This window comes from Rhipicephalus microplus, unplaced genomic scaffold (assembly GCF_043290135.1).
Source record: "Rhipicephalus microplus isolate Deutch F79 unplaced genomic scaffold, USDA_Rmic scaffold_22, whole genome shotgun sequence".
Classification (NCBI taxonomy): Eukaryota; Metazoa; Arthropoda; class Arachnida; order Ixodida; family Ixodidae; genus Rhipicephalus; species Rhipicephalus microplus.
Genome location: NW_027464595.1, coordinates 69647 through 84058, shown reverse-complemented (window position 1 = coordinate 84058; position 14412 = coordinate 69647). Strand labels below are relative to the sequence as shown.

Sequence of the window (14412 nt, the reverse complement as noted above, 5' to 3'; positions counted from 1 at the left end):
GATAAAGAACCAGCTGGGTTCCTTCAGGTGCGTTAGCTCTATTCGCACTTACAGAGTACTGTTACATTTTACGACCAAAGGCACGCTTCCGCACCATCTAAAAAAATTTATACGCGCGTTTGATTGCAAAAGTAACACAATCCGCGTTCAGCATGAACTTTCGAAACCAGCCTTTGTTTTCTGCTCAACCTTTTGTTGTAAAAGAAAACATTATTTCAAAGGTTTAAAACTAGAGGAATATTCCATAAAAGCTGCTTTCCAGAAATTCTGGGTCGCATTCTGCGAAAAGCTTGCAGCTGACCTTCATGCTTTAGTCTTCCACGTGGCGGTCGTGTTCTCTGCCGCTTTCGCGACCGCCAGAGGCCATAACGAGCGCGAGCTCCTAGCTTAACTGTGCTATCTCGCCTCATTCCTGATTCTGGCCGGCTTTCTTCGGGACACCGAAGATTCCTGAAATGCGGGGGGAAGATTCGCCATTGTTCTTTGGCAATTGGTTCCACCCTGAATTTAGGACCAGAAGCCTTTCTTTTAAGAACTTGTCGACATTGTTCTCTATGCGAACTTTTTCCTTTCAACCGCGCCTTCCTTATTGGTGACGCGTGTCCCTTTCCGCTACTCCTTTCTCGCCAATTTCGCCTGACCCTACGCGTCAAAGCACTTTTTATTGAATTGTCTGATGTCCAACCTTTCCGTTTTTGCTGCGGCGTGCCCTCTGCCTCCACCTTTTATGGTGCCGCACGTCCCCGCTTCCTTCGTTTGCGGTGACGCTTACGTGCAACCTTTCTTTGATTGTTACAAACTTCCCTGGTTGCGTCATCGGCAACCTACAGTTCTAGTGTGCCTGTACACCACCCTTTTTTGCAGCCTTTGCCCTTCGGTGTTCCCGCTCCATTGCTCCGACGGGCTAATTTATCTGCGCTACCCCTCACAAAACCAGACTCTGGGCTCCCCACAGAACTGAACTCTTGGAAATTGGTGTCCTGCTCGATTTCCAGGTAGTTTTTATCATACGGCCGATCGTTTATGTGCCACTGCACGAGGCAAGTCTCTAACAACACACAATCTCTGTTCATGCTGCTGTAATGAGACTTTTCCTCGAAATAATCCTCCACTGAACTTGTTCCTGTTTGTAAACCTACGACCATCTCGCAATGTACCTTCTCACCCTCTGAAACATTGCTCACTTTATCTGTAGGAAATGCTTTCAACAGTAGCTCACCCTCGCTAGCAGTACTGTCGGGTATCAGTAGCGTTTTGTCTTCGCTACATTTAGGACTACCTTTGTCGTCTTCTCTTTCAACGTCCGAAAAGTAATTCCCCTGCTGAGATTCGAGCATGGTCTCCAGCTCACCAATCTGTTCAATGACCCCATCAGGGCGACTGGAACCAGACTCGGTCTCACATGGAATACCTTTTGGACTTGCTACAGTTTGAATACCGGCCACCGTCCCGCTCTCTACATTCACTACCTTCGCAATTTCGGAGAGTTGCGTAGCTTCCCAAGGCGCAATTTCTCTAACAACGACCTGTTGCTCTTTTCTCTCCGCCGAAGGATCACTCTGCATGTCGCACTCATAGAGACGCGTAACTTTCTTGGTTGATACCTTGCAAACAGCGCCTTTCTCGGTGACTTCACACTGCACCGTACTCGCCACTACATCGCACTTTTTTGGCTCTACACATACTTCATATATACACGACGGACGATGATCCTGATGCAGTTCCCGTATGCGATTATTCGCCCATTCTATCCTCTAAGACAAGGCCTGCATCGTAGCCTCGTGTATACGTATCCTTTCGGCTTCTGCCTCTGCCTCTTTTCTCTTTGCTTCTGCCTCTTTTCTTCGAGATTCTGCCTTTGCCTATTTTCTCTAGGCCTCTGCCCTTTCTTCCTCAATGTCTATGACACACCCTGAGAGTTCCTCATTGTCCAACTCTATCTCTACGATCCGCTCGATCAGTCCTTTTCTTGTTGGGGAGTCCGACACATCTAGGTTCATCTCCCTTGCGATCGCTAGAGACATAGGTTTTTGCAGTGCTTTAAGACTCATGACTGCTTTCTCTTTTTTCTGGGCTTCTGCGTTTGCTTCCTCAATGTCCATGACATAGCCTGAGGTTTTTTCATCGTCCAACCCTGTGCCTATGATCCGCTCGATCAGTCCTGTTCTTGTTGGGGAGTCTGACACATTCAGGTTTATCTCCCTTGCGATCGCTAGCAACATAGGTTTTCGCAGGGCTTCCAGATTCATGACTGCTTCCGGTACCGTTCTCTGTTCCACAAATGATTCCTGTCTTGCAGCTCATTACCCTGACAACAACGACAGCACTAGTTTTCTGCCTTGCCTCAAGTTACCTGTTAACTTAGTCTGCAAAAGCTTCCTTAAGCTCTTACACGGAATTCTGTGCTGTCACTGTTAACTTTGCCACCATTCATAGACTATAGCTTAAACAAGCTATCTCACAATTATCTGCCCTACGCAAGTTATCTGTTAACCATATGGCTAAAACAGCCCTGTCACCGTTAACCTTGCCGTCACCCACAAACTATAGCTTAAAAAGCTATTTGACAATTATCTGCCGGACGCAAGTTATTTGTTAACCTGATGACTAAAATAGCTCTGTCACCGTTAACCTTTCTGAAACCACAGATAATAGCTTAAACTAGCTATCTTACAATTGCCTGCCTGACGCAAGTTATTTGTTAACCTAATGACTAAAATAGCTCTGTCACTGTTAACCTTGCCGTCACCCACAGACTGTAGCCGAATCAAGCTATCTCACAATCTGCCTGATACCAGTTACACAATGACCAAATACGCTATGTTCCTAATAGCTTTTACTCGCACATTAGTAAATGCCTGGTAAAGTTTAACAGAGAAGTTCGGCACTCACCCGGCTCTGGTCATGCCTCCAGCGTCGTGCATCTCAGTAGTGCCTTCCGGTTGCCTCTCGCAGTCGATGACCTCGTGTCATCCTAGAAGTGCCGTTCAGCTGCCTCTCAAGTCGATGAGCTCAGAGAATCTGAACATTGTCGTCCTATTGCCTCTCGAAGTCAATGGGGTCATAGTATCTGACTGCTGTCGTCGAGATCTTGCTACCTGGGTTGACACCGTCTCTCCGCTGAGTCCAGTGGTTGCGACTTCGGTTGACGCGATCTCAACGCTGCCACCAGTTGTGGCGACTCCGGGTCCCGCGGGTCTCAGTTTCGTAGTGGACCCCCGTCCTAGGACCCATCGTCGAACAAGTCTGATGAGGCGCTCGTAATAACGACAACAGTTTATTCACATGGTTAGTAACTGAGAATTCAAAATGAGATGATCAAGTGATCAAGTAGAAGTCGAGAACCGTACATGAAAGCTGTTGGACTGTAGAAATTCAAATACACAAAAAGGCTTCCGCTTATATAGCGCCGCGTTGCCAACCCTGGGCGCATTGTCCGCGGTTTCAGCCAATACGGCGCTCCACGGTCTACGTGCTCCACCCACAAAATAGGGGAGACACCATACAATGCCTGTGGAGAGGGCACAGTCTACACGATGCCCAAATATGGTCACAAACGCACTGCACCGACGTTTTCGCACACGTCACCAAGTTTCGAGCACGTCAGATGATCTTGGTTTCCAAGATTCTTCTGGCAGTTGGGTGAGGTTCAAATAACCGGCTGCCAGTACACGTGTCAAACCTGCCTGACAGTTTGGGTAGGACAACGTAGTAGTGTGCCAGCATATCGTCAAAATATGCCACCCCATTCAGCCGATCCTATGAAGAAAGGGGGAAGAAGGAGTGGTCGAATAATCCCTTGTCGTGGAGGCGGGCTCCCGCAAGGGCTACAGCAGATAGTGCGCTTTCCTTTCCCTCAACCCCACATTCCATTCCTAGTTGTTTGCTAGAAGCTTTGGCTTAGCTGCGCATAACCGGGGTTCCACTTCTCTTCACAAGATGCAGCCACAACCAGTTTGGCTTTAGCTTTCAGCTTGAACTGCGAATACCATGCTGTTTCCGAGATTTCCAGATCCTCAGTGACCTTAAAAATGGCCAAGCTGCCTGCTTGTTGACCTCGAGAGCCTTGCTTTCAGCAAACACAATGGCCTTTCTTTAGTCGAGCTCACAATGGCCTCTCTTGGCTGGTGCGTTTTCTTTGCGCGAACCAGTCTCGAACCTCTCGTTCAGGTTTTGCGGAGAGGAAATCAACCCGTTTTGACGGCACACTCTTGCTTGGAATGCGTCGAAATATTTTCGTCTCGTTCACAAAGGCCGAAAAACTTCAATAATGATGACGGTCGTAACACTGTCCAAAGCATCATCGATGCGAGGCAGATGTTATACGTCTTTGCTCTTTATCTTGTTGAGTCAGCGGTAGTCAAGGCAGAATCGGATGGATCCGTATTTTTTCTTCACGAGATCAACCAGTGAAGCCCAGAAACTGTTGGCGGGCTTGTTGATGCCACGTTTCAACATAGCGTCCACTTGTACGTCGATGACACGGCGTTCAGCAGGTGACACGCGGTACGAACGCTGTCTTAGTGGGGCTTGTTGACCGGTGTCAATACGGTGAACGACTGCAGAGGTTCAGCCTCAGCCTGACTGGTCACGATAGAATGAAGAGAAAAAACAAAGTAGAAAAAGTATAACCTCTTGGCACTGAGTTGGTGTGAGCTCAGGGTCAATGGCATCTGAGGAGACGTCGAGAACATCATTAGGCGCGTTGGTAGGAGTGACAGCACAAATTGGGAGCGAAACCGTAAATCGGGTATAGTGGCTGGAAGAATGCACCCGTAAGGTTAGTAGCTTACCAGGCATTCTCCACGTAGTAAGAATGACGGGCTGTCCGAGGCATCGCACACATAAATCGCAGCATTACCGTTGCGAAAAACGATGACGGCAAACGGAAGCAGGAAATTCGATGGCACGCAGTTGTGACCGATGGCATAAACAACAGAGGCGATTTAGGAGAAGCGCACGACACTGGGACAACAACAGCTGAGAAAAGCGCAATGTCAAGGCTTGAAGCAGCAAACACTCTACTCGATGTGCCGTCGTCGGGGTCATAGCACGGCACAAATAATGCGAGTTCAGAACGCGCAAAGTCGACCAAAGCCGAATTTGACGAAAGAAAGTCCCACCCAATATAATTGGCATGTGGTGTTTAACGTCCCAAAACCTCCATATGATTATCAGAGTTGCTGTAGTGGAGGGTTCGGAAATTTCGTTCACCTGGAGTTCTTTAACGTGCACGAAAGTCTGAGCACACGGGCCTACAACGTTTCCACCTCCATAGGAAATGCAGCCGCCACACACGGGGTTTGATACCGCGACCTGCGGTAAAGTCCCACCCAAAGATAACGTCATGCGAAGAACGGAATAAACCTACTAATTCGACGACGTACATGGCACATTGAAGGACGATTTGTGCAGTGAACAAAGTTTTAGGCTGAACACGGTGGGACGTAGCTGTCTGCTAAGATAGGTCGGTAAGTTGAGTGGTCACTTTCTTCATGTTTCGGCACAGTTCCTCGCTAATTACAAATGCGGCAGTTCCAGTTTCAACTAGTCAATGCACCCTAATGTCATCAATATAGAGTTCAAATTCGTTCGGGGGACTGCAGTTGGGTCTTAAAATTTTCGCTGCCATTGCAGTTTTTGTCTCCGGAAACGCGCCCGTCAGTTATGCCCTCGCAGTGGGCTGTTGCGTTGTAACATTGGAAAAATAGATCGGGGACGAGGAAGGGCGAACGTCTGAAGCCGGATGGTCGGCGCCGAGACGTACGTCTAGTAAGGGATCGGCAGGAACGAGATATCGCGGCTGAGTGGGCATGTAGTGATGGGCTTCTGAAATGTCATGAGAAGGGAAGCTGCGACGACGGCAGTGACGAGCTATGTGGCCTGGGATGCTACATGAAAAACATTTGGTGATTATCCGGAGTGTGCCATTGGCTGACGACAGGGGCACTGATTGCTGAATAAGGTACTGTAAACGTCGTGCAGGTGGCGGCGTCATATAAACGTTCCGAGTTGTTTCCTACACAGCCGGAGACGTGATGGTGAAATGGCGGGCAAGTGGCGTCGACAAATAAACGTGGCGAGTTGCTTCGTAGATAGCCGGAGACGATGGAGCACGTGGCCAAGCAACAGCAGCTGCATATGTTAGTGGTGCGGTAACAGATGGTGGAGCCTGAGCTGGCAGCAAGGTTTCGGCATTTTCCTATGCAATGACCTTGCGAATCGAAGGCGGCAATGTTGCCAACGGCTTCGTAGTTCTTGTGAATATACATAGCTGCCGGGCAACCTCCTCCCGTATGAAGTGCTTTATACGTGGCATCAACGCAGAGTGATCAGTAGTGTAGTGGCCATAGTCGAGGAATGAGGGGTTCGTGGTGTTTTGAGCAGCACAACGTGTAGAAGCGCACTGACTACGGAGCTCATCATAGCTTTGGCAGAGCTGAATAACCTCGGCGACTGAAATCACTTTGATAATTCCTGTACCATAGTTTCACCACTTCTGTCTGGTAAAAACTCACATTTGTGAGCTTATAGGCTGCGCTCCACTTATTGTACACGCTCACCAGCTTATACCCGGGTATCCAGTTGTCCACATATTCGTCCTCTGTGCCACAAATTAAGGCGTGGGGGTCACACTGCTGGAGAGCGCCAGAACAGAAGAGAGGTACGGGTGCGAGATCTGGAGTGGCGGCATGAGACGGCCGCGGATCAGTCATTGCAGAAGGTCGTTGAATTGTACGACTTTGACGTTCCAGGGTGAGTAGTAGATGTATCCCAGCACTTCCACCATTTGAAACGGGGTGTTCAACAAGCGTGAGTTGACTCGGTGAACGAGATATTTATTTAGTGCAAGGGCTAACTGAATGTAAGCCTGCGATCGCAGCGCTTCTTCTTTTTCTACTCGAGCTCCGTGTCCACTGCTCTCATTACAATATATATATATATATATATATATATATATATATATATATATATATATATATATATATATATATATATATATATATATATATATATCGTCTCGAGAGGAAACGGTAGGCAGCAACTTGAAGTGGAGGACTATTTACTTAACAACAGCTGCCCATCACTTCTTCGCTCTCGTCTTCTGCCACCAACACAGCGTGGCATTACCCTCCCCCCCCCCCCAAAAAAAAATAAGAATAAGCATGGCATGAATGCCACGGCTCTGAAAATCAACAAAATGTAGTCAAAATGTCTATGTCAACTGAAAAGAAAAACGACGAGATGAAAAATAATGAAAGAAAAAATGTACAATTTTCCTGAAGGCCATTGCCACATCACAAAGTTATTGACTTAGAGTCAACGCGAACAGTAAGGCTTCATCCTGGAGACGTGAACCACCTCCGAGGAGCGTGGTCTACGAGAACGGCGTGACGTGTCTGCTGAAACAACTTCGTAGTTCACTTCACCGAGGTGATGAAGAACTCGGTAGGGTCCGAGATACTGACATAACAATTTTTCTGAGCGTCCACGTCTAGATCAGATTACCCAGACTAGGTCGCCCCACATAGGTTACCGGGCTCTTATAATACTGCTCTGTGGTGGATGTTGTACCGGCGAGCATCTTGATTTTGCCGCGATAAAATGCGAAATCGTACCAGCTGCTAGGCGTCTTCGGCACGCTGAACAAATATATCTGCGTCCGGGGTAATCGTGTCCGGGAGAGTTGGTTGCAGCATGATGTCAAGCATTGTGGTGAGGTTGCGGCCGTAAACCAGGCAAAAAGAAGCAAAGCTGGTGGTTTCCTGCAAAGCAGTAATGTACGCAAATGTTACATAAGGGATGATTTCATCCCAATTCTTCTGATCCTTGGCGGCATACTTCGAAAGCATATCTGCAATTGTTTTGTTGAGGCGTTTGGTTAACCCGTAAGTCTGCAGGTCGTACGCAGTTGTTGTTCGGCGCGTCGTGCCGCTCTGCAACATGATCTCTCGAAGCAACTGTGCCGTAAAAGCCGTAACATTATCTGTGATGACGATAGCGGAAGCACCGTGGCAGAGATTGATATTCTTCATGAGAACGTCAGCCACTTGGGAAGCAGTTGGTTGCTGGAAGGCTTGTGTTTTGCAGTATCTGGTCAAGTAGTCAGTGGCAACCACAATCCAGTGGTTACAAGCCGTAGACTTTGGAGATGGCCCGAGTAAATCCAACCCGACCTTTTCAAAAGGTGTGTTAGGGGGTCGCAAAGGCTGAAGCAGACCAGCTGGTTTTGTCGTTAAATTTTCGCGGTGCTGACAGGCTGTGCATGCCTTGACGTACTGCCGTGTGGTGTTCATTTGTTTCCCCCAGTAGTATTTGTCCTCGATCCGCACTAAAGTACGCGCGAAGCCAAGATGCCCTGATGATGGCTCGTCAAGACAAGCTCGCAAAATATCATTGGGAGCAGCAGGAACGACGACGAGGTAAAGTTTTTGTAAGAATAAAGTTGCGCTTGTAGAGGATGTCATGGCCTAGACGGAAAGATGACAGACCACACGAGAACAGACGTGGAAGTTGTAGGTGACGTTACTCAAGGTATTCGATCAGTGGTTGTAATTACAAGTCTTCGCGTTGCTGCTCAGCCACGTTTAAAGATGCCAGAATAGCAAGGCAGCTGAAGGCTTCATCCTTGTATGCTGCAGTGACCTCAACGGGTGCTCGGGAAAGACAGTCAGCGTCGGTGTGTTTCTGGCCAGACTTGTAAACCATCGTGATATCGAATTCCTGTAACTGAATGCTCCATCTTGCGAGACGGCTCCAAGGATCTTTCAGATTCGCTAGCCAGCACAGAGAGGGGTGGTCACTGACGATTCGGAAGTAGTGCCAGTACCAGTGGGGCTTGAATTTAGTTTTGGCCCATACAACTGCCAGACATTCTTTTCTAATCGTCAAGTAGTTCTTTGAAGATGACAACGCGCGGCTAGCGTAGGCGATGACGCGTTCCACGCCATCTCGATATTGATACACAACAGCTGGCACAGCCTAGCTGCAATAAAGAGAAACGCGACGTTGGTGGCTGGTTGTTTATGAACTGTCGCGATCTTGTTCGCCGAGCACGGTGCATCGTATTTAATTTATTAAGTTACCCATAACATTATTGGTGGAGGTGGACGACTCCCGAACCTCGATGGAGACGCGCAGCGGTCGCAACACCGGGGACTCTTCGGCTACTTCAACTGCCAGTGCCTCATCCCCACCGGTCTCTCGATCCGAGTCGACAACCTACGTCACCCTGCCACCCCTGCCGGATCCTGGAACTTTCTCCGCTGACGGTACCATCGACGTTGACTCCTGGCTGCACCGGTACGAGCGAGTCAGCACTACCCACCGCTTGGATCCCACGCTCATGCTCGCCAATGTTGTGTTTTACCTCGACGGCACGCCGCGGGCATAGTTCGAAACCAACGAAGCCGAAAGCAGAAGCTGGGATCTTTTCAAATTGAAGATCCATGACATTTTCGGTGATTCATCTGGTCGTCAGCTCGCTGCCAAGAAGACTCTCGCCACCCGCGCCCAGACGTCTACTGAATCGTACGTCTCATACATTCTTAACGTCTTGGTGCTTTGTAGGAAGATCGACCAGCGCATGTCAGAAGAAAAAGTTAATCACGTCCTGAAAGGGATTGCTGACGATGCCTTCAACCTGCTGGTTTTTATTAAGGTCACGAGCATCGACACGTTCTTGACAGAATGCCGCCGTCTAGAACAGGCTAAAGCCCGCCGCGTCACCCACGGCATCACGCGCCTGCCGAACACAGCTACTACTTCCTCGTGTGATGACGCCGTTCGTCTTACTCCCCGATGTGACAACCTCACCCGCATCATTCGTCGCGAGGTCGAGGCAGCCCAACCAGTAGCTACTTCATTTACAACGCCTGATCCTTCACCGTCCACTATCTCACTGATACAAGCCGTCGTTCGTCAAGAATTATCGAACGTCGGCCTGCACCCCATTCAACCAGTCGACTCTGCCAAGCCTTTTTATCGTCATCCCTCCGCTCCTCGATTTGGGTCCAACTACTCTCGACAGCGCTATTTGTCCAAATGGCGTACACTGGACGACAAGCCCATATGCTTCAACTAACGGCGTGTCCGTCATATTGCTCGCCACTGCCACAATCACTGGGCTCCGCCGGCACAATATGGGCCTCCTACCCAGGCCACTTCTGTCCACCAGTCGTCCTCAACATTTGATTTTTAATTCCTTATGCCGACCACATCCTCTGATTCTGCCGCACCTCTGACGAGACCTCGCTACGCCCGCTCACCATCCCCTGCTCGCCGTCAATCTCGTTCGCCCTCACAACGCCGCCCTTCCTCTCCGACCTATTCGCAGCGCCCCCTATCGGAAAACTAGGCAGTGCAGCTTCTGGAGGTGAAGCTGCATTGACGACGACCTCTGCAAGAAATCCTCGTGTAACATTACCGAAAACCCGGAATCTGTTGAATGTTACTTTAGACAATGCACCTGTGCGCGCGTTGATGGATACCGGCAAGCATGTGTCCATTATAAGTGCTGCTCTTCGTCGCTGCCTAAAGAAAGTTATCACACCTGCCTTGAACCGAGCCGTTCGAGTCGCCGACGGCAAAACTGCCGCGATAATTGGCATGTGCTCTGCCCGTGTGACTATCGCCGATAGAAGCACTGCTGTTCTTTTCACCGTTATAGAGAATTGCCCTCAAGAAGTAATTCTAGGCATGGATAGTCTAACCGCTCACTCGGCTCTTATTGATTGTTCAGCCGGCTGTCTTGACCCTGAAATGCCTCTACTTTCTGATCTGACCAACCCACCCCAAATTTTCCTTTGCTGCATTGATTTCGCACGCCTTCCGCCTAACTGTGTCACTTATATCGACCTCTTTTCTACACCACCTGTACCTGACGGCGAATACATGGTGGCACCAATTCATGCCGTGATGCTTACGCATGGCGTCGCTGTTCCGCACACTATTTTGACAATCGTTGAAAACCGCACATGCCTTCCTATTGTCAATTTTGCCCTCACTGCCCAAATTCTTCTACAAGGTATCTCCCTAGTCGAAGTTACTGCTCTACAAGACCATACGGTTGAATCCTTCAGGGTAGATGATTGCTGCAGCTTAGACCATGAACCAACTCTATCACGCTCATCGGGCGTTGACGTTTACCACATGGTACCATCAGATCTCGCTCCTGATCAAGCGGAAGTCCTTCGTCGCGTCCTGGAGTCCTATAGTGACATTTTCGACTTCGCCAGGACGGCTTTGAGCCGAACGAGTGTTGTTCCTCATCGCATCAATACTGGTGACGCGAGTCCCATTCACTGACGTCCATAGCGTGTTTCCACGTCCGAGCGCACAGTCATACAATAGGAAGTCGAAAAGATGCTTGCAAAAAACATAATCGAGCCCTCTTGTAGCCCTGGGCTTCTTCTGTTGTCCTGATCAGAAAGAAGGATGGAACATGGCGCTTTTGTGTAGATTATAGGCATCTCAACAAAATTACGAAGATGTTGACCCGTTGCCTAGAATCGACGATGCCTTAGACTGCCTTTACGGTGCTAAGTATTTTACCACTATCGACCTTCGATCTGGCTATTGGCAGATCGCTGTGGACGAGATGGACCGTGAGAAGACCACGTTCGTCACTCCTGGCGGGCTTTATCACTTCAAAGTTATGATATCCTTTGGTCTCTGTAATGCGCCGGCCACATTCGATAGAATGATGGACTCATTGCTCCAAGGGTTTAAATGGTCAACCTGCTTATGCTATTTACACGACGTTATCCTTTTCTCGCCCACATTCGACTCCCATCCCAACGTTTATCGGCGATTCTTGAAGTTTTTCGTCGAGCCGGACTTCAACTAAACTAGTCTAAACGCCACTTTGCCCATCACCAAATAACCGTACTTGGCCACATCGTCGATGCCGCAAGAGTCCGCCCGGATCCCGAGAAAATTTGTGCCGTCAAAGACTTTTCTGTTCCGAAGTCAACAAAGGACGTTTGCAGTTTTGTGGACTTGTGCTTCTACTTTCGATGGTTTGTTAAGGACTTTGCCATCATTGCACGCCCACTCACAAACCTCCTGATGAAGGACACCCCGTTATTCTGGGGTGCTGATCAAGCCTCAACTTTTTCCCAGCTCACGACGCTCCTTACAACACCGCCGATTTTAGCTCATTTCGATCCATCAGCTCCAACCGAGGTTCGCACTGACGCTAGTGGGCACGGCATCGGGGCAGTGCTATTGCAACAGCAACGCGGACATGAACGTGTTATAGCATATGCAAGCCGACTGCTATCTGCAGCCGAGCGCAACTATTCAATCACAGAGCGTGAGTGTCTCGCTCTTGTGTGGGCAGTCACCAAGTTTCGCCCGGGTGTCAATTCCGGGTACGGGCGTCCATTCCGTGTGGTCACTGACCACCACGCGCTCTGCTGGCTGGCCTCGCTCAAGGATTTCGCAGGAAGCCTCGCTCGTTAGTCCGTACGATTACAAGAATACACGTTCACCGTATCGTACAAAACAGGGCGGTCACATCAAGATGCGGATTGTTTATCACGCTACCCTTTGCAAGAGGCTGCCCTTACTGACACCTTTCCAGACTTTCTGTCTGTGACGCAGCTACTCAACCTTTGCCACGAACAACGCCGGGATGCTTCCCTGCGAACCACCGTTGACAAGATTGAGTCAATGCCTCGCGACGCATCTCTACAAATGTTCCTAGTAAAATACGGCATCCTGTATCGCCACAAGCTCGATCCATAAGGCCATGACTTGCTCCCCGTCATACCAGCACAACTTCGTGCGACTGTTCTTAACCAACTTCATGACGCTCCTTTGGCGGCCCACTTGGGCGTCTCCCGCACATACGACCATGTACGTCATCCTTTCTTTTGGCCTGGCCTTGCCCGCTCTGCTCGACGCTACGACGCCACTTGTGAGCTTTGCCAGCGCCGCAGAAAGCCATCTTCTCTACCAGCTGGATTACTTCAGCCGATCGACATTCCCATTGAACCTTTTTTTTTCGAGTTGGCCTCGACCTGCTTGGCCCATTCCCGATCTCCAGCTCAGGCAACAAGTGGATCACTGTCGCCACTGAGTATACGACACGTACGCTATCACACGAGCACTTCCGACGAGTTGCGCAACCGATGTGGCGGACTTTCTGGTATATGATATTATTTTAGTACACGGAGCTCCACGCCAACTTCTCACTGACTGAGGCCGGACCTTCCTATCAGCAGTCTTTGATGAAATCCTGCGCTCTTGCTCTGCCAAGCACAAGTTTGCCACTTCGTACCGTCCGCAAACGAACGGTCTTACGGAGCGCCTCAACAGCACCATAACCGACATGCTTTCTAAATACGTAGCGACCGACCGCCAGGACTGGGACGTTCATTAGCCATTTGTGACGTTCGCATTTAATTCGCTACGCCACGACACTGCCGGCTATTCACCATTCTATCTTCTATACGGCTGACAACCCGCCCTACCATTTGACACCTTGCTGCCCTCGGTCACTGAGTATGCCGGCGAAGTCATCGCGCGAGCCGACCACGCACGCCAACTCGCCCGCAGCCGCCTGCAGGCCTCACAGGAGCACCAAAGACAGCTCTACGATTCCCATAATCGAAAAGTGCACTTTTCACTGGGTTCCCTTGTCCTCCTCTGGTCCCCCACTCGGAGTGTAGGGCTTTCTGAAAAACTGCTGTCACGCCACACTGGACCATACCGCGTCGTTCGCCAGGTGACTGACGTTACATATGAGATTGTTCCAGCCGATTCAACGTCATCATCGTCACCTTCGAGTGACATCGTGCACTTAGCTCGACTCAAGCCTTATCACCCTCCTTCTATTGCATCCGAGTTGCTCAAGCACCGAGACGGTGCTTCTACCAGCGGGGGGTTATGATACACAACAGCCGGCACAGCCTGGCTGCAAGAAAGAGAAAGACGACGTTGGGGGCTGGTTGTTTATGAACGGTCGCCATCTTGTTTGCCGAGCACGGTGCATCGTATTTAATTTAATAATTAAGTTACCCGTAACATTATTACTCGAGAATAGCTCCGAGGCTAAGGTTGCTCGCGTCAGTGTGGACTTCTGTGTCTGCTTAAGTGTCGAAGTGACCAAGGATCGGTGGCGTTTGTAGGCGTTGTTGAAGGTCGCGGAAAGCCTCGGATTGTTTGGGGCCCTAGACAAAGGCGACGTCGTCCTTGAGGAGGTGTGGTAGAGGATCGGCGTTTTTCAAAACTTTCGGCAGAAAGCGGTAGTAATAAGGACGTAGTCCCAGAAAACAGCGTCTAGAAGCTTTGTACTCAATATCGGGAACAAAGCAACTGCCATGCCTTCTCAAGATTGGCGTGAACACCACTGCTTCTGACAATGTGGCCAAGAAATTGGAGTTCCTCATATCCTAAATAACACTT

General features: G+C 49.5%; 1 protein-coding gene across 1 annotated transcript in view; it reads left to right on the top strand.

Annotated features, from left to right (window-relative positions):
• Window positions 1–14412, top strand: part of LOC142786329 (uncharacterized) — a gene marked incomplete at its 3' end in the record, with an annotated part of 185926 nt that overhangs the window by 137051 nt on the left and 34463 nt on the right. The window lies entirely within an intron of this gene.